The sequence below is a fragment of the Lagopus muta genome, chromosome 4 (assembly GCF_023343835.1).
Source record: "Lagopus muta isolate bLagMut1 chromosome 4, bLagMut1 primary, whole genome shotgun sequence".
Lineage (NCBI taxonomy): Eukaryota > Metazoa > Chordata > Aves > Galliformes > Phasianidae > Lagopus > Lagopus muta.
In genome coordinates, this window is record NC_064436.1 from 47,332,567 (window position 1) to 47,353,571 (window position 21,005).

Here is a 21,005-nt window from a genome sequence, read left to right on the forward strand (position 1 = left end):
AGCATGGCTTGTTCTGTTTTATTTAGGTGCATGAATTTGATGTTGCAGTAGCAATAATGCACTCCAGGTAATTCATTTCCAGTTGAGTTTCACTCTACTTGAGTGCTTAAAAAACAATTGGCTTCTTGTCTTGTACCTTTTAATGCCTCCTGCAGTGTGCAGTAACCATTCAAGAAATTCACTACTTGTCATAGCCTATTGGTTTAATTTAAAAGCTAAGTTTGGATAATCCACATGTTCTGTTTTCTTTTCTTTTTTTTTTTTCCTATGAAAAGCCATCCCACAGTGAGAAATTGGCAACGAAATTCGCCATTCCAGAAAAAGAAGCATCAACATAGAGAAAGAAGAAAAATATTCTGTGTCATACTTGGTGAAATGTGATGTAGATATAAATTTAGAACATGCCAAGTCTTCTAAAAAATCCCATCTGGCTTAAGGTGACCTCTGCCTCGGGGAGCTGAATGCATTGCAGAGACCCTCAGGTGGCATGGGACACTGAGGAGATGTCCACCGGCTGCAATGCAAACATGGTGACATCCTAAGTCTCACCACAGCACTTTGCCTTTTTGCTAGACTAAATATGGATGGATGGATGTACCTCTAGCTACTCTACAATCAATCCTGAGGAGAATGAAAGTCAATGAGTCCCACTCAAAAACGAACATGAAAAATTCTATTTCTTCTGTTTATTTGAACCCTTCCTTCATCTGGCATCAGAAGGGAATATATTTAAGTCAGGAGCTGATCTGTATCAGTGATGTGAAGAAAATGTGCTGCTAGGAAAGCACATAGCAGCCAAGAATTGACACAGCTGATATCTAAAGGGTGGTAAGCAAGTCAGTAAGACTGTGAACTGACTAAATTACACAGATCTGTGAGATGCTGAATCTGGATTATCACTCTCGGGGTTTATCACTGTTTAACTTTGCAGATCAACTTCCAATTCACTTGAAAGTCAACTGCCCTCACACAGTCCTCCATAGTATCATGTCAATATAAGTTTATGTACAGAAGTAAAAATTTACTGGGTGTACCTACTGGATAGGATGTGCTGATAGAATCTTGTTTTGGGGAAAAGAGGTAGATATAAAGGTTAAGTCATGCCATCAGGATGAGTTAGGTTAGATACTTTCAGCAACATGAAGACTTTCAAATCTGTCCTCTCCTAGGGAAAAGCCTTCCTGGGCATAAGATATCTCTTCTGTTAGATCTGTTCCTTTGTGCAAGAGCAAACTAAAGGTTTAAGGATGTCAGAGCAGAAAGAAATAGTTGGACTTTTGGTGTCAGTTTTGCAGGTAGAGTGAGCTGTCTTTCTCCAGACTTCATGCTGGCTGATGTTGAGCCAGGTCAAAGTCAAAACCCAAGGCTAGTAAATAATCTGAAGGGCAGGATTTATTAGGTTGGGCCCATTGCCAAGTCAAGGAAACATAGAATCACAGAATGGCCTGGATTGAAAAGGACCACAATGATTATTGAGTTTCAACCCCCCTGCTATGTGCAGGATCGCCAACCACCAGACCAGGCTGCCCAGAGCCACATCCAGCCTGGCCTTGAATGCCTCCAGGGATGGGGCATCCACAACCTCCTTTGACTACCTGTTCCAGTGTGTCACCACCCTCTGTGTGAAAAATGTCCTTCTAATATCTAACCTAAACTTCCCCTGTCTCAGTTTAATACCTTTCCCACTTGTCCTATCAATATCCACCTTCGTAAACAGCCATGTCACCTCCTGTTTATATGCTGCCTTCAAGTTCTGGAGGGCCACAATGAGGTCTCCCCAGAGCCTTCTCCAAGTCCAGTTCCCTCAATCTTTCTTCATTGGAGAGGTGCTCCAGCCCTCTGATCATCTTAGTGGCCCTCCTCTGGACCTACTCCAAGAGCTTCACATCCTTCCTGTACTGGGGGCCCCAGACCTGAATGCAGTACTCCAGACGGGGCCTCACAAGAGCTGAGCAGACACCTAACTTGTGGAAACAACGGGAAGGCACACTCGTTGAAGAATGAGGACACCTAGCTTTAGGGCGTCTCAGGAGAAGGTCTTAGGTTCCAGTCAGCAAGCTTATTTCTAGGTTTGTATCTCCTCCCTTGTCTGTGTCACATAAATCATAGTGAGTTTGAATTGATTTAAGCATGAACAGAACTCTACTGTGGCAGCAGGCAGTTTGAATTTCCCTTTTTTTGTGATAGTGATATCACTATTCACCTTTCAAGTATTTATAGTTTTACAAGTTAATTACTTATTTTCAGGTCATGTCACATATTCTACATTGACTGCAAATTGATCTTTTTCTTGATGTGCAACCCAAACTTTTAAAAATAAAGCTATTGCAGAGTTTTATTCCAAGACATTATCTCCTCACTTAGAGGTAGCATATACAGTACATTGCCATGTTTTTCTTTCATGATCAATTTAGGTCATTAAATTGTTGTATATTTAGTTGATGTTTTCAGGAGCAGATTATTTTCTTTTAGACTTACACATTTTTGTAAAACAGTGGGAAATCCTAACATGCAAAATATTAGTACGTGCTTTTCTTTTCAAATGTTGTGAGCATTACCATTCCATTAATAACCCAATTTTCCCTTTGAGTTAATATGTAGTCAAATATTTCCACTAAGGACGTTTTTATTTTATCATTCAGAAAGTGAATGTATTTAAATTTGACTGGCAATTACAGGTAGTGAATGGAAGTTAAATATTTGAGTGTTTGCCTAATTTAGTTTGATTAATCTCATCTTCTTTGCTACTAAGTAATAGCTTGAGCAACCATCAAGACAAAAAGTGCATGACAGGCTCATAGGCTCATGTATTGTGTTGGTATACTAATTTAGGCTGTGTCTACATCTTCCATCAGGAAACAAGGAGAGATTCCAGCTACTGAACTCAGTAACTTTAAAATGCTATTTATTTTTAGTAGGAAACTCCAGGAAATATATAAATGCACATTCAATCTCACTTTGCAATTTCTCCGTGTTCAGTAGCATGTTATCATGTTATCATGTGACATCTCCTCAAATATCATGGAATTCCACACATACGCATTCCTCATGAAACTGTGTTCATCTACACTAGTTATTTATACTGAAGGTTCAGAATATTTGCAACTGTTGAAACCATCTTCTTATCTTTAGTATATAGGTATACTGACATATATTCAAAGTATGTATTCCAATTGTCAAATCCAAATCACAGCATCATGTGAGCCTCTGTGAAGAAAATTGGCTCTATCTCAGCCAATGCCATGATAACTGTTTGCAAACCCAGTGACCCACTTTCTATTTGGAATAATAGAACAGAAGTGTTTAAAAATATTATTTGTTCATCTGCCTTGCAGAAGGATGAGTCAGGAAGAAATGGTTATTCGGTACACAGCATTTAAAAAGGAAAAGCTAATATGATATGACAAATTATGTGTAGAACTGGAATGATGAAGTAATTGATCTTCTGGAGATTAGTTTAATTGTTGCTTTTTGTCTTTCATATGCAAATAGGCAACTGCTTGTATTATAAAATGTTTTGCAGCTCAGAAAAGAACTTAGCTGCCTTGCTAGCAGAGTTCAGCAAAATGTCACCTTCTCATTGCAAGGTATTTTTGTAAGCAGAGTCTAGCAAAAGTAACTATTATCACTGCTTAGGCTTCATATTCCTACCTATCTGAAATTGAAAGAAATAGTGCTTGCAATTCAGATCTTGCTATGGAAACAAATGTATTTTTAATTCACTAGATAGAGAAAGTCTAACTCAGGATGATGCCACCTACTTTATCAGTATGTTCAAAATCTGTGTAGATTCATATGGAACGTACTTACTGTTGTTTTAAGTAATTGTTACCATCCGTAAGGGCCTTTGAGCAAGGGTAAGTGTACCTAAAGACAGTAAGCATTTCAGGAATTAAGGATGTTAACATTTTCTTAAAAAACTTTTCTTTTTGTGCTCATGCAACCGTCTATCACAATGGGTAATGTGTTTGTATCACTTTCTGTTCCAAAAAAACTCTTTTTTCCTATTTCCTTGATATGCTAAAAAAAAAAAAAAAAAAAAAAAGGATATTAGCTTGCAAGAAAGAACGATCTTTTTAGATCTATTTCTATAAGGAACAATGTTGCCTCAGTTTTCTGTTTATTTTGCTCCTCAGCTCCTTGCTTCCCTCTTTTTGTTAAGAAAACATTTGCAAATGGAAAAAAAAAAAAAAAGCTGGAAAGAAAAACAAAGGTCAAGCAGTAGAATCTCTCCAATTCAGCTCCTATCAATGTTTATGATATCCTATAGTGTATGTCAGCCCAAGGTGGACCATGGACCATGCCAGTTTATCTGCGGGCCTCCAAATTGAACTGACAAACCTAATGTTCACCCTCAACATTGTCCACATATTTATATTGGATGCACATGATACTGAGAATTTGCTTGTTTTAAAAGGAATAGAGAGGGTGAAGACAAAACAAGCAATAAATTATCTTGTCTGTGCTGTGTCCTTAAAACTGTTCTATAATACTATCTCTAAAGGATGTAAAAGTCCCCTGTAGATTGCAGTGACTTTTTGCATTGACAGTTCTGTTAAACCTTTGTCAGGTTTCATGCCATACACTATAACCAAGCACTTACATGCTAAGTTTAAATGTATTCCTCCTCCTAATAATAAAGAATTTATAAAAAGAAGTCAGAACCCTTTGCTAAGCAGATAACTATACTTTCCCTCTCTTAAATCTAATGTAATAAAACTTTTTTATTATTATTATTATTTTGTTTGCTTCTTAGTATTTCAATAAAATGTTGTTCCTTGTTGGAACTAAAGATATCAATTTTCTTGTGTCTCGTGTAGATTATCTGCTGCCATGGATTGAGATCATAACACACTGTGTGGCTCAGCATTTGCTTCTCTCTCTCTCTGGTCATCTATAGTTACAGAACATAATGTCCTCTTGAAATTACTGAAAAAATACTGAGATATAATTAAAAACATAAAAGTATCAGAATATTTTTAAGGTGTTAAAGACAAGATATATTTTACTGTCTTTATGGTATTGAAGACAGTACCTTCAAGTGCCTACCTCTTATATCTGTCTGATAAATGGCAGTGGTTTCAAAAGTCAAGAGAAAGAGACGTAGGCAAATATATATTTTCACACACAGGCTTGAGTCCCTAGTAAATTAAAACATAATTTCCTTGAGGCAATGACCAAGCATGGGTAATTTCAGTTTGTCAGTTAAGCATAGCAAAATCTGTGACACAGCTTAATACCATCTTTTTTAATTTCAGCACTGAGCCTGGCTGTAAGTTCATCTGAAAAGATAGAAAGGTGTATCTTAAAGAAATAATAGAAATGCATGTTTAGGGGCACTAAATTGCATTTGCCATTGTTAGTTAATTTTCAGCTTGGGCATGTGCTCAGTAAAATGCATTGTCAGAACATAAAGACATAGACACAACTTCAGAGGGGGAAAAAGCTACTATGTGTGCATACAGAGCCTGTGATGTCTTTAATCTTAGGAATTACTGATTTTTTTGGGGCATGCTATCAAGAGCTCTTCATTAAACACTTGTAAATTTTAATTTCTTTTTTTTCCCCTCATCTCTGATATTTAATTGAATGACAGGTGGCAATAGAAGTGTAAGGTACAGACTTTCTTGGCAGTCTTTTAGGGTTGCTGGAAGCTATGGTGAGGTGGAAAGTGTTATTCACTGCCATGACACAGGAGGTTCCTGCCTCTCTTATTCACAGCACTTCACTGAAAATCCTGTTTCTTCTCCCTCAGGGTTTGGGATTAGCTAGTCAAAGAGCCTTTTTGCTGTGGAGGCTTAATAAATTTCTGCCTTTCCTCAGGGAGAAAATAATGTCAGGTGTGGGTGAAGAGACGAACATGTGAAATGTGAAGTCTTGGAAAGAATAAAGTGATTAGTTCCTCATTAAAGGGCCAGAGAGAGATGCTGTAACTATAGCAACCACTGCTATATGAACCTCTACCCACCTCCCTGTAACCCACTTAGTTACAAAGAAAATTTCAATCTGTTGTTATTTGTTTGTAGAACTCTTTCCCTAATGAAATGGTCACAGTGTAAATGATGTATAATATGCAAATATATGTATTTATATGTATTTGTATACACACATATCTAGATGCAGAAAAAAATGAATTTGCTTGTGATTAGCCAGACAGATGGGTATATCCACCCATATAAATACCCATCACCCCTCATTTTAAATCTTTTTTTCTTCATGACTAATGGAAAAGAAATGCCTTAATGACTCAGAAACTACATTAATATTTAAGAATACGTGTATCTCTTAGCATATATCCATTCTCTGAAGCACTACCTGTTTTACTTCAGCTACTTCTTTCTAATAAAATACAAATAATATTTAAAATTTGAATAAATGGAGTCTGTCTCTGAAATCCTGTTGTCTTTGTTAGAGTCAGTTTGTGATCTTTCTCAGGTCAGCAGTGCCATTAACCTGCTTCCCTGTACTTATTCACATCCACTTAGCTGCATTAATGCACAATACTATGTTGCTACTTGGAATGAAATGACTTAATATTTAACTAGATGATATGATCAAGAAAAAAATTGACAGACAAAATACTGGCAAGTATTCTCTCTTCTAAGGTCATATTGAGTCTTACAATATTCAGCTATCCAAATTCTTCTGGTATGAACTAAAAAGAAAGAAAAAAGAGCTCTATGTGAGTTACACCTAGTCAGTGGATATTTTAAGGTTCCATATTTTAAGGTCCTAGAAATCCTGAGAGCTCTTAGTCAGCAGAACTGAACATTTTATTTTGTTCAGAAAAGTCTTATTGCAAAAAAAATCAAGGCCTCACATTTATTGCTAATATTGAGACTACTTCAACATTTCTATCAGCAGTAATGAGCTAAATTTCAGCTAAAGTCCATCCATAAAGAGCCTTTTGCTCATGTCAGTGAAATGGTGTTATAGCAGCTGAAATACCATTAAGGTTCAAACATATCTCCACACCCTTTTTTTTACAGCAGAGTAGTTGTAAGACCTACGAAGTCCTACAGTGATGCTCATAATTCCAGTAATAGAGATGTGTGGGTTTTATGGATCATGCAATCTATTCTGATAGTTTACTTCGACTTTTACATTGATTCAATTGAGAAGGTAGAATCACATTTTTGTGCTCAAAAAAGATCCTTAGTGTACTCTGCTTGTCTTCAACTTTTAGAGAGGAAAAAATCTCTGCTTTCAATAAAACATCTTTATGAAGCACTGTGAAAGAACATATGGGACCCGAGTCTACTCCTCATCCGTGTTTAACAGAAACAATCAGAGAAGCCCTCAAAAGATATGTTGCTTTAGGCAGTTGCAGCCAGTAACATAGAAAATGGGATTTTGTGACACACAGCTTTATTTCTCAGATTAGTGTTGATTTGTAACCTGTCAAAATTAAAAATCCACCTCATCTCTTCATTATATCTGCAGCACAGGAGGTCATAAGCATCTGAGGACATCTTTGTTTCTTTGTCATTTTTTATATAGATGTATTTTGAAACGTCTTATGATGCGCTGTTTTATTTGTTTTCTCTTTTATCTCTGAAATGGAACAATATTTTTGTTGTGTTTCAGAATAAATAAATGACAGACATCCCCTATTTTCTGTTTTATCTTTCAGAGAGAACTTATCAATACTTTCTTTTTTTATACAATGTGCATTTACTATTTTTTTCTTCTTCAGACCAGTTAATGAACAGTTGAGCAACTTCTACTCTGGCCAAAATCATACTGAATGTCTTGTTCTCTGGTCATGTGAAGTAGTGTACTTTTGTACAGTATTCTGGCAGATCTTTACCTTTTGCATATTCAGCCTAGCACCAAGAAAATGTATGTATTTCTGCAGTTCCATTCTCTTGAAGCCAGGAGTGGGAATGGCTTTTATTGTGAGCATGTTCATGTATAAAAGGAATACTTTAAGCAATGCTGTTATGGATCATCTAGTCAGCCCTGACATTTATAGTTACACCTCTGGGGCTGAATCATGCCATCTTTTTTCCACTAAGAAGAGAATTCTGCTGAATTTCTAAACTAATTTTACTGCCTATATTCCACAACTTAAATAGATGTGAAGACTACAATGTAGCTTGGTATTTACATCATCAAATACTCTTCAAAAATAAAGTCTTAACATTTTTGTTTCCTGGTCTCATTTTCTTTGAATTCCTTTTTTTTTTTTTTTTTTTTTTTTTTTTTTTTTTTTTTTTTTTTTTTTTTTTTTTTTTTCCCTACATTTTTCCTTTACTTTATTTTTTTCCACTGCTAGCCATGGTCCCTAGCTACATGGTTGCTCAGTTGACTTTGTTTACAGCCAGACCAGTGTACAGTGTGCATGCTGGGTTAACAGAAGCTATGGGGATGGCCCTTGTGCCTCATAAATGTACACTCAAAAAAAAAAAAAAAATGCTCAACAGACTGGTTCTCTCAATCTCCAAAGGGCATGTGGCAATAATGGCACAGTAAATAGGACCCTAATACTTTTTACACCAATATCTTAAAGCCTTTATCCACGATTCTCTAGTGTAAATGTTTCAACAACATGTAAATATAAGACCTATTTTTTGTTTCTCTTGAGTAAAAACACTATTCAGTCTCTAGTTCTTTATTTCTTCTCACCTTCAACCTCTTCTTTCAGTACTCTTCCAAATAGCAGTCAGTAAACTCTCACTCTTAAACCATCACATTCAACAGGAACTTGATGCAGTCAAGAGTTTAAAATACTATTCAAGAGGCTCATTGTTCTCACCGAAAGCACATAAATTGCTAGATGCTAGAGTGAATCTTGGCCATCATTCTTTTCCAGTGTTAAAACATCCCTCCATAGCTATTCTCAGCCATATTTTATGCTAGTTTGTGACTACTGCTATTTCTTAAATCAGAACATTTTGTCTGTGCTTTTCTCCGATTGCAGTCAGAGATCTTGAACAGCTATGAAATGCTCCAATTCTGGGCAAAATCTTGCCAACTATTTCAAGCCTTGGTTGTTATTTGCAGTCCCTCTGCTGTGCTGGAGTGCTCCTCTGTTTGCTGTCACTGCAGTTCAGCTGCCTTCTCTGGCTGCAGCTAACCTCCACCCTCATTGCTTCTTCATGAAGCAGAAGGCAGTGAGGTAGCACACACTCAAACCCAGGACTTCTGCCCATAGGAAACCACACTTCATGAGATTTTCTGCACAGTAATACCTTTTTCTCCACTTCCTGCTTTTACTGTTAGATGCCATTGTCTAAAATCTAAAATAAAGCCTATGCTTTAACTAGTAGCTCCTTTGTCAGGTGTATTCCACAGTGAATTTTCTGATAACTGTTTTATGAAGTAATGAAAATGTTGAGCTCTGATTGGCAAAACAGTGAACAAGCAGGAGCAGCACAAAGGCAGTGTCTTTGGAAACATGGGTTTCACAGCATGAAATCAAGATGTACTGGGGGGAAAAAAGCATTATCATCTGAAAAGATGCTGTAATAGGCCAGAAGTGAGTTTAAATGAAAGTTTTGAAAACTGGGAGTTGGGACATGCCTATTTCAGAGAAAGAAGGCAAGTGAAGCAGTTTTATGTTGAGGGCCTGTGAAGGTTGCACAGGTTTATTGAGGAATAGTTTCAGAGACAGTTTCCCTAGGCTTTTAGTAGTGCAAGTAACAATGCTGCATGCTGTTGCAGCTACAACAGTGATGGAACACTTTAAAATATATGGGAAGATTCATGGAGTGTTGTTCCTGAGTAGCAGTAAATGATGGATTACCCAAAGCAAAAGAATGTTCACTGTTTACCTACCCTTATTTTTAACTAAACTTCATAAACACACAACAGTGGAAGAGAGCTAAGAAGTAAATTATAGTAAAAAAAAAGGAATTAAAATCCAAGATAGAATGTGTATGGAGAGGGAAACCAGGATCTGCCATTTTATTCTTTACCCAAAATCATTTCTAGGGTCCTCATTTGGGGAGTTTCAAGTTGGGACTGTACTTATAAAACCCAGCTCATGGGTGTGTGTGGAAAGGTTAGCTATTCATTTTTGTGACAAGATACAACTGGAAATTAAATGAGTAAGCAGAGACAAGTTGTTATGCACCATCCCACAAAAACAAAAGAAAGTTTTCTCACTTTGGTTCTGCTTTGATGCCCTCTTTGTCTGGAATCTGGCTTGGTTTTAGGTACATATTTCTATGACACTTTCTATATTAGAAGACTTGCCTCATATTACACATTAAAATATTGGAAAATAATTTCAAACCACAATTCCCTCTATGCACAGACCCAGATGTGAATGATCCAAATTGTTTATCACAAGTTCTCACATCACTTACATGCATTCACAAGTTTCCTTTTTTTAGCTTTCCTATTTGCCCTTACAACTTTCCCATGCACTTTTACATGTTAACAGAGTATGCCATAAGCACTCCAAAACTGTGTATGTGGGTGCTTATCCAATCAGAGCCATGAGCCATTCCATTTGCTTTCTCTCTTCTTCTAGAAGTGTCCTCCTGCTGGTCCTCCTGCTGTGTATCATGTTTCACAGCTGCTGCTCTGAATAGCTTTTTCTTGTATCCCCACACTTATTTTTTTACAATTATTTTTACAATTTTGTTTCATATGATATGATGTGAAGCATATATTGTTTTGCTTTCTCATGTAAAATATGTAATTAGCACCTTAACAATCCAATGAGATCTGATTGAAAAAGTGAAGAATTTCAAAAGTTTTTTCTTTCGCCTTATAAAGGAAAAAAAAGTAGAAAGCCTGCAAATCATCACATATCTTGGAAGAATGTTTGATGGAAATTCAGATAGGCTAAAACACAGAAAATATGAGAAAACAGATAAAGTTTAGGAAAAAATAAAATATTGTGTAGCAGAGTGTATGGGAATTACTGAGTCACGGTCTGAAACACTGATTGATCATCTGAGGCAAGGACTGAGACAGTCATGGGAGCACAGGTGAAGGCAATTCACCTCTGTGACTGGAAAGGGTGTAACCTGGCTGCACCTCTTCTAGACCCCATTTAAGGGCTGACTGCCATTAGGGAAGGATCTCTTTCTGGAGATCCCTGCTTTTGGAGTGTTCTACTGTGAGCCTGGGACATGGGTGAGCATTTCATTTTGATTGTTTCTTTCCACCACTAATACTTCTTTTAACTATAAACCTGTAAAATACCATCCTAACCTCTTGTATTCATTAATTGTATACAGTACTAAGTATAAAAGGAAGAAGTGGAAAAACTGGCAGATAATAATAAGATAAAAATGTAAAGATTTGAAAAGTAGTAATCCTGTAAAGCTAATATTTACTCTCTTAACACTAAAACTTCTGTGCTGTAGGAAGTATACTACTAGAAAACTGTAATGATGTGAAGATAACAGAATATTATTTTTAATATTTACCAATATTAGAAATAAGTATGAAAAAAACTATAAAACAGTTGAACATGAGTCTTGCAGGTTAATAACAACAATACATTTTAATCTTTCTTTTTATGTATTATTTATAAAATACATGACAAGAACATTCAAGATTCAAGCATTCTTCTAGAATATGGGTAAAGTCAAGCCAGAATACTTTCAATTGCATGTTTGTTATCTTGCCTTTTTGGAAGTATCACTGATATACAAAAGGAATAAGTTTTAAGGCAACTGCTAACTCCTTTAACTACAGTGAGTAGCACAATCAGTACAGCTTGCAGCAAAAATATGTATATCTGTTTGACAAATAATATTAAAAATAGAAACTAACTTGTCTAAGGGCTTACACTGCAGTATAAGAGAACTTATTCAGACAAACAGTAAACTTTTAAATTTAATTTTATACATATAAAGGCTTTAAATAGGTATTTTATTTAAATAGCTATTTTGAATTATCTGTTGCGTTCAGTATTCAAACTTATATCTCAAGGAAAATCAAGACATGTCTTGGGCTCTTAGGAGAAGCATGTTTTCCTACATCTGTGTACTCTATCATGATGTATCAAGAGGTATGAGATGTATACATAGTACATTTATTTTCTCTATATACTCTTCTTTAAAACTAGATCAGGAGTATTTCTTTCTCATCCATAAGTATAGATGTGTCAATCCTATTTTCTTGCCTCTTGATTGTGCTAAAATTGTCATTTTATTTTATGTTGTTGTACCACAATATAAGATTAAACTTAACTACATCAGCTACATTTAAAGAGATATCCATTTGAAGTGATAAAAAAGAATAACTCTTCTTTGTAATTGCAGCTTCATAATCATAGTCATGAGTTTTAAAATACACGTGATCAACATGTTGCTGTGATGAAGCACAGTATTATAGCTCTTACCATACTTAGTTACAAATTTTACCTATGATTGGTGAGAAAGCCTAGACCACAAATGGTTCATCTGCTCCTGATCAAAACTGAGCTTTTCACAGCAGAGCTTTGTTTCTGTAGACCTTAATCTGTTGCCTTACCATGTGTTTATATGTATTTTGTTTGCAGCCACCAGTGATAGCAAACTGCTTATTGCCTGTTTCAGTCTGATTTAAAGCATGGCACGCAGAATGAGTCACAGCAGGAGTGAGGATTATTTCCAGTGGATGAAGAATTAATATGTTAGTGTTTCAGAGCTCTCCTGTTATTTGCAGGTGAAAAGCAGAACTCTTACTTCAAGTTTAAATAATTGAAAGCAGGAAAAAAAAAACAGTGGTTAAATGGTGCTTGCAGTTCTTGCCTTGACATGCTCTATATCGCATCCTCTTCCACAAACAACACTGTTTAGATTGCCCTAAAAAAAAAAAAAAAAAAAAAAAAAAAAAATTAGAAAGCATCCCTAATTATCTTTTGCTCATAGACATTGCCTGGCATTGCAACTATCATGCAGGCATGGGAGACGTGTATTTGTTAATTATCAGCTTAATGAACTACTCTCTCAGAAAGTTAACTAGGTCAGTCTCCTAGGTTACAGTCATTATTTTTAAAGCAAACAAACTGTTAATATCTCTGTCAGGGTTTAGATTTTAGGTGATGTCAGAATCAGTGCTATGCACTTTTGCGAATGATAGCACAGGGTAAATGAAGACATGAGCAATTGCGAAGTTATCAGAGGAAAGAAATTGGCCGAACCAATGCTTGCAACAGTAATTAAACTGAGTCCTGGGGTTAAAAAGAAAATTGTTGCAAATGAAGCAAGAAATTGTTCATTGTCCTGTCCTCTTCTTTTTGACAGCAACATTTGTAGAATTAAACAGTCATGGAAATTTTCTCCTGTTTCCAAGTGCAAAGTATTACAGCCATTATACATACGGGGCTTATCATAATGGGAAGGGCTGAAATTTGGGATGAGTGAGTTGATGAGGAAAAACAGTATAGCTGGTAATTATTCTTACCTGTCTCTGGTCAGAGTAAATTTCTCCCTTTCAGCATTGGTTTTTTTTTTTTTTGTTTTTGTTTTCTTTATTTTTTTAGATATTTCTGCTATTGTTTGATGCCCTGTAGTTTGTGATTTTTATTTTATTTTTTAATTCTATAGTTTGGCTGGTTTGGGTGATGAAGGTCATTATTATGCTTTTTTTTTTTTTCCCATTAATTTATGTTTTAGCATTAAAACAGATTGAATGATGTAAAAGTGAGGTACCTGTATGCTGAGTAGGCTAGGACTACTTCAGGGATTTTTTTTTTTTTTTGAAGTCTTATGAAAGTCAGTTACCTTGCTACTGTCCTGTAATTCTTAGCTTGATTGCCAGGCTTGAATTACACCAATGCTACATAATGAAATTTATTCTGGCAGCATGTGGAGCAACCTAGCTCTGAGCATGAGACTGGTTGACATTGTGGCCTTCCACATGTGGCAGCAATGCCTGCCTACTTATCTCAGGCTTATGGACAGAACATGCTCCTTGGTATTGTTCAGCTTTTTTTCCTCTGGATTTGTCTCACTACTTTAGATTTAGCTGAAATAGCCCTCTTTTCTTATAGTTGCTTTAAAATGAATTGTATTTCTGTGTGGGGCATCTCAAAGTTATTTCCAGGCCTCCTGTATTTTTGTGCATTTAAGTTGAATGCGTTGAAAATCTGAAGGCAATGTTATTTTTACTTATAAGGAGTCAACCTAGATAAGCACCTATGAACAGCCACTGAAAATCTGTATAGTGTTGATGCTACAATTTTCTTGTTTTTACAAGAAAACAGTTTCAGCTCCTTTGTTTGTCAAAAGCTTTTTAGCACATTTTATCTGAAAATATCCCAATGTATAATTTCTGTGAGAGTCAATTGCTGCAAGATTGGTGCTGGATACAAGATCTTGGTGATAAGAAGAACTGGTATTTTTAAATAATTTAGTTTTCAAGAAATAAAATTTACTGTAAAATGCTGAAGAGGAACACAGCAATTATTCTAGACTGCTAATAAGGCAGATATTCTTTTTGCTTTTACAGATAAATCCATTGTTTTAATCTGCTTATTTAATACATTTCATAAAATGAATCATGATAAATGCAGCAGACTTTTAAAGTTCAGCTCATGCTGTTTGTACTGTCATATTATCGTAGATTTCTAGTGATGAATGATGCTTATAATGGTACATTCTCCCTAACCACAAGTCCTCCAGCACAATTTTTTGTACTGACCTTGCTGAGATAGAATATAAGAGATCTAAACCTATTTAAGGAAGAGGTCATTACCACCTGTCAGCTGGACTGGCAAGATATCTTTATTACCAATTTGTCTGTTAAGAATATTAGATCCATTTTTTTTTTTTCCTTCACTTTCCTAGTCCTCCAAAAGTCCTCTATGAAACTTTAGAAAAGATTCCTGAGTGGTTGCAGTGACTATTTCCCGCAGCCACACAGTCACTCTTGCTTGATACAGCTTGAGGTTTTGTTAAAAGTCAGTGTTATTAGCCCTTACCAACAAAGTTTATTCCTTCTACTTTGGCCTAGAATTATCCTTTTTCCCCTTTACACTTTCTTAAGAAACTTGGGTCTCCTAAAATAAAACAAACAAACAAAAAAAAAAAAATCAAAAAACTTCAAACTTACTTGAAGATGTGGAAAATTCTGGCCTCTTGATTTCTATTGCTAGGCAGAACATCTTAGTGTAGCTGAATGGTCACCTAGTCATGGCTGATGCATACTAGATGCACAAAAGTTTCTTTCAGCAGAAATGCACAGAACAAAAGGGACAGTTTTGCTCTGAAGCAAGCAAAACTTGAACTTGAAGTCAGTGAAACACTTTGGTTCAATGGGCCAAAGGCAGTAGTTCAAAGAGACAAAATGAGCTCTGAGGCAATTACTGGATGATATCCAGTGGTCTATTTGTGCTACTACATGTCACTGCAGAGGCTAATGGTATCTTGACTGTGAAATTTTATTGAAACTAAGAAATTGCACAGTCAATTTTTGAATTGGATACTTAATATTAATCTATGTTGGATTTATGCTGTTCCAAAGACAAACAAATGCTGAGATTACGCTATAATTTGCCGCATAACTATTGCTAGACTCTTTAAATTGGAGTGGTTCATAAAATAAAATAATTCCTGTCATAATTGTTCTTTGTTTTCCTTAATCACTTTGACAATGTAATTTATATGCTAAGAGTCAAAGTCCGGGGGAAAAAAATTGCTAATCTTTTTAGTTCTAAGGCTTAATGTGATGCTAAAAAATCATGCCTACAACTTGCTTAGATTTAGCGAAGACATGAATCACAGTGCAATTATATTTAGTAAATTGGGGAATTTGTAAGCGAGCCAAAGTACTTAGCAGTTCCTGCTGTAAAATGGTGTAAGAATATGGTACAGTGATTCCAGATGCAAATCTATTACAAGCTGCTCCAAGAGAAGTCAAGAGGTTTTTTTTTTTTTTTTTTTTTTTTTTTTTTTTTTTTTGCATTAAAGAAAATAAGTTCTTAATGTGAGGGTGGACTTAGACACAAAATGGGTCAGGTTTATTGAAGAGGAATGTAGCAGGTGAGGAAAGCTATTGAGGCAGCAGACGGAAAATTTGCATCTGCACTGTGTAGCCTTTGGGGAGTGACTCTGCAGGAAGTTATATAAATACACCTGCATGAAACGTGTTTTAAACTGTCCTGTGGAAAAAAATTAAAATAAATACACAGAAGGTTTTTAAACCTTCAAAAAGTTATGCCAAACAGAATGCTTAAGGATTTCCTAAATCTGCTTAATCAAAATCAATTTGCTGCCATTCAGTGAGACCTGGACAGGCTGGAGAGCTGGGCAGTAAAAAACTGGATGAGGTTTAACAAAAGCAAGCGTAGAGTCTTGCATCTGGGGAGGAATAACTGCATGGACCAGTACAGGTTGGGGGATGACCTGCTGGAGAGGAGTTCTGCAGAAAGGGACCTGGGTGTCCTGGTGGACAACAGGTTGGCCATGAGCCAGCAGTGTGCCCTTGTGGCCAAGAAGGCCAATGGCATCCTGGGATGCATTAAAAAGAGCGTGGCCAGCAGGTCGAGGGAGGTGATCCTCCCCCTCTACTCTGCCCTGGTAAGACCTCATCTGGAGTACTGCGTCCAGTTCTGGGCTCCCCAGTACAAAAAAGACAGGGATCTCTTGGAAAGAGTCCAACAGAGGGCCACAAAGATGGTGAAGGGCCTGGAGCATCTCTCTTATGAAGAAAGGCTGAGTGATCTGGGTCTGTTCAGCCTTGAGAAGAGAAGACTGAGAGTAGACCTGATCCAGGTCTATAAATATCTAAGGTGTGGGGGGCAGAATGGCGAGGCCGGACTCTTTTCAGTGGTGAGTGGAGACAGGACAAGGGGAAATGGCTGGAAACTGCAGCATAGGAAGTTCCGCACAAACATGCGCAAGAACTTCTTTACAGTGAGGTGACGGAGCACTGGAACAGGCTGCCCAGGGAGGTGGTGGAGTCTCCTTCTCTGCAGATGTTCAAGACCTGCCTGGATGCCTACCTGTGCGACCTGCTGTAGGGAACCTGCTTTGGCAGGGGGTTGGACTCGATGATCTCTGGGGGTCCCTTCCAACCCCTACAATTCTGTGATTCTGTGACTCCAGCTTCCCTTCATCTAAAAACTGCTCGAAATAAGGCTAAAGAACCCAAGGAGCTTGCTCAGTCTGGTGCAGCTAAAATAATTTAGCTGCCTAACTGATGAGTTCCTGCCTGACTTTCCAGGCTAAGGAAAGGATGGGATCTTGCTCTATGCTCACATCTTAAGAAAGAAACAGAGAAACTCTGATTTAGCCAATTCCTTTCCCCCAGGCAGAACTGATTGCATATAAATACTATCTACAGACATTTGTATGAAGTGCTCTTAAAAACTGCAAGTGATGGAGATTTTACTACTTTCACTAGGACATCTATCACAGTGCTTAATGCTGGAAATATTTCTCTCTTGATTTCTAGCTCAAAGCTCTTTAGTTGCAGTTCATTATTTCTTGATTTTCCTTAGATGGATGCAGAAAACAGATGAATGGCTTCTCATTACAAGGAGCTTTTGTCTGTTGCAAGACTTTTTGGTCCCTATTGCTTTCCTATAGCCGTCTTCTCTACAAACCAAGTAACTGCCATTGATTCAACCCATCCCTATAGGACATTTTGTAGCCCTCTGATTATTCTTTTCCACTGGATTGCTTCCAACCAATTCAGGATATTCTGTGGGATGCTGATCCATTAGCTGTGCTGAGCAGAAAAAGCTGGATGCCATGTATTCAACCCTTCTTTTAATTCACTGGAACATGACACAGTTTTTCAAGCTTAGTGTTGTTGGTTAGATGTTCATATTTCTTCTTGTGTTTGGGGGAGCTGATCCCCCTAAGCACCAATAATTTCTCCCAAGTAATCATCTAACAAGCATGTTATTTATTTTGAGTGCTTAAGCATTAATCTAAAACAGAACAGTAACACATAACAAGCTTTAAGCTTTAATAAAGATGGAAAAATGCCAGTATTTTATACCTGCTTAATTAAAATTATAATATACGCCCTTCCCTCCAACTTCCCTTACAGATAAAGTAGCCTAAAGAATTGATAACTACACAGTATATTCATTTGCAATGAGGGCAACAATCTACACTACTGACTTTAGTCAGTACTGACATTAGTAGTAGTATAATTAATTTTGCATAACAAATACTATATTATGTTCTGGTATTAAAAGGGTTTTAATAGAAATGTCATTTTGCAATCAATTTCTCATATGGTAAATGTTGAAATGTACATATATAGAGAATCCAGGTGGGAACTAAATTATTTTGAATGCTTCTTAAGAAGATAAGAATAATTTGAACAAAACTCTGCCACCTTTTTCTATGCAAGTCTTTGTTCTCATGTTTGTAGGTAAATTCCTCAAGCTATGACAGATGTGACCTTTTTCTTCCTCCATTCTCTGGGCTGTTATTTTACTTTAAATGTTAGACAAAACTTCCAGCAGTCATATCTTGCCTGTCACTTTCTCTTTATGAATATTCTTTCATAACTTCCTTGAGTTTGCTGCTCTGTTTACTTCTGTCTCTATAATTCATCACAATTTTTTTCTGATGTTCTTCCAAATTTCAGGAAGCATCAGCACACTTTCAATCCTTTGTTCAACAACAGTTTGTTTGCCACTGAATTCAGATGATGTCTCTTCATCTCTGGCAATATTTCCATTACATTAATCTCTGTTGTCACTATTTCTTTCCAGGTAGACTGCCGGTTACCCTAAGACCCTAAGCATTAGTTAATCACACCTAATACAATAACAATGATGTTGGAATGCATTTTCATTGTATTGTGAATCAGAGGAATCTAGGGAGACTTTCAAGACTGCAAGCTATGTGTGTTGTTTGTTTTGCTTTGTATAATGAAAAACAGAATAATATTATGCTAGGATGGTTATGCATTCTTTGTTTTTCTGTGTGAACTAACATGGTATCAGTATTTTCTGCACTTCATTGCCAAAGATTCCTTAGGGGGTGGAGTTTTTGCAAGCATTTGTGTTAGCAAATATTGCCCTTTGCTCACCTTTGTTGTATGATACCTGTGTAAGGAGAAAAGAAGAAGTTATGGGAGTGGAACACGACTTGAAGTTGTGAAAGAACAAACAAATTTAATTATGTTTGAGTGCCTCATCACTTTGTAACAACAAATTTTAATCTCCACTGCTAAATACGTAGTTAAGAAGAGTAACTGTAATGCCTACCCACATTACCAGTGAAATAATTCAACAGAATCTTCTTATGCTCTACTTAAAACATAGCATACTCTTTAAAAATATCTAGAAAGTCATCATGTGTTGAATCCCAAAGTAAAGTAAAAAAGAAAATCCCAAGTAGTAAAGTAAAAATATGCATCACAGGCATTAATGAACAATGGCCTTTTTTTATCCCTAATCTTATGGGCCTGATCATAACAAAGATATAGGTGGCTAGGCAGGAAATACGATGGAGGTGCTTGCATCCATCTTACACTCTGAAGCCCCTGTCCTCAGGTCTTTCCACCCTCTATCAGAATCATGCTGGTGGGCACATACTCTAAGAGTCAAACTACTTCCATGGTCTCATTAAATGCCTTGAGTTGTATGGAAGCAGACTTTTTATCCATTTTCTGTATAACTTTTTTTCCAGAGATATTGTGCTTGTTTTAGTTATAATACACATTAGACTATGAAGAGGATGGGATGCAAGCCTTCCTGTGTCTGCAAGGTTCTGTAAACAGTAACTCTGACAATTGTGGCTTGCTCATATGGAGTATTTTCTCAGCTGTCTTAGTTGTTATTATGCATTCAGTGTCTCTATTCTGTCTTCCAGGCATAGCGTGAAAAAAGAAAAAGATATCAGATGACCTATATAATTTACAGCAAGCAATACACAATTCGGATGCCAGAGTGAACAAGCCCTGGTTTGCAGGCAGTGTATAGCTTTTTCTTTTTGTCCAAATTCAATGTCTTGTCTGATAATATAGCTGAAATAAAACAGGCACGAATAACATAAACTAGAAATACAATAAGGATATGTAAAGCAGAAACACTTCACATTGTTTTCATTCTTTAAATTTTTCCCCAAGATATAATAAACCATTAGCCTTTGGCCATTTGTCTGATACGAAAATCTTTCGTTTCAACAAAAAAAAAAATGAAATGTTTCCATGGAGATCAGCCCGAGATAGCCAAATGACAAACTTCTTGGCTGTACTTTCAGTTTGGTTTCTATGGTTTCCAGACAAGGAGGTGGAAAAAGTTGCTGAAGTTCTTTTTTTCTGTTTTTTTTTTTTTTTTTTTTTTAAGCTTTCCTGCATGTAAAATGTTAGCGTAAACCAAGTGATGAAATTGCTAATCTTTGCCACCTTGTTCCTTGAAAAACCTTGCATAGGTATTACTTTACAGCTTTAGCTTCCGTTTATTTATAGGGGGGAAACTAACAACTAAGGATTAAAACTTTCTTAGTACTCTGAATAGGGGAAACATTTTTTACGTGAGTTTCCTTGACACTGCACAATGCCAAAATGGTAACGGGGAGGTTGCCACTTCATGTTAAAAATTCAAAAGCTGAAATGAAAAAGATGTGAAGAGCTTCACTAAAGGCAGTGGCAGAGGTCTTTCTCATCAGATGGATGAGAATTAAGCATTATAGATGAGCATAGATGATATATATCTGCATGATATGATGATGAGCATAGATGATATATATAGATATAGATCTATATATATATATATATATAGATGAGCATTAAGCATTATAGCAGTAAGTGGGGAAGTTTGTGGATTTCTGTACTGGGTAAATGTAAGTCCATTATGCAAAATGAAACTGTCTTCTTGGCGTCTAAATTCTCATCTTTCCTCTCATCCAACATCTTACGTAAAAATGGCATGCCCTTATTTGGAAGGGGGGAATACAACCTTTCCATGCTACTTCACCAGATGTTGCGAAGACCACATTCCTGCTTCATTGTTTTCGCAGCTTTGTTTTCCTTTCCATCTCACTTCATTGCTTCTTCCTTCCCCAAGAATAGTGGGGATGTACTTATTTCCACTTTTCCTTATGTTTATAGGGCTAATTTCATTCTCTTATCAATTCTTGTGTTTC

The 21,005-nt window shown here is 36.4% G+C and overlaps 1 long non-coding RNA gene across 2 annotated transcripts in view; it reads left to right on the forward strand.

Annotated features, from left to right (window-relative positions):
* The window catches only part of LOC125692290 (uncharacterized), a 31,506-nt gene extending 25,183 nt beyond the window's left edge, over positions 1–6,323 (forward strand). For both annotated transcript variants that reach the window (XR_007376565.1, XR_007376566.1), the window contains one exon: positions 276–6,323. This is a non-coding gene — a long non-coding RNA (uncharacterized LOC125692290). The remainder of the gene's footprint in view (positions 1–275) is intronic.
* The last annotated feature ends 14,682 nt before the right edge of the window (positions 6,324–21,005 follow it).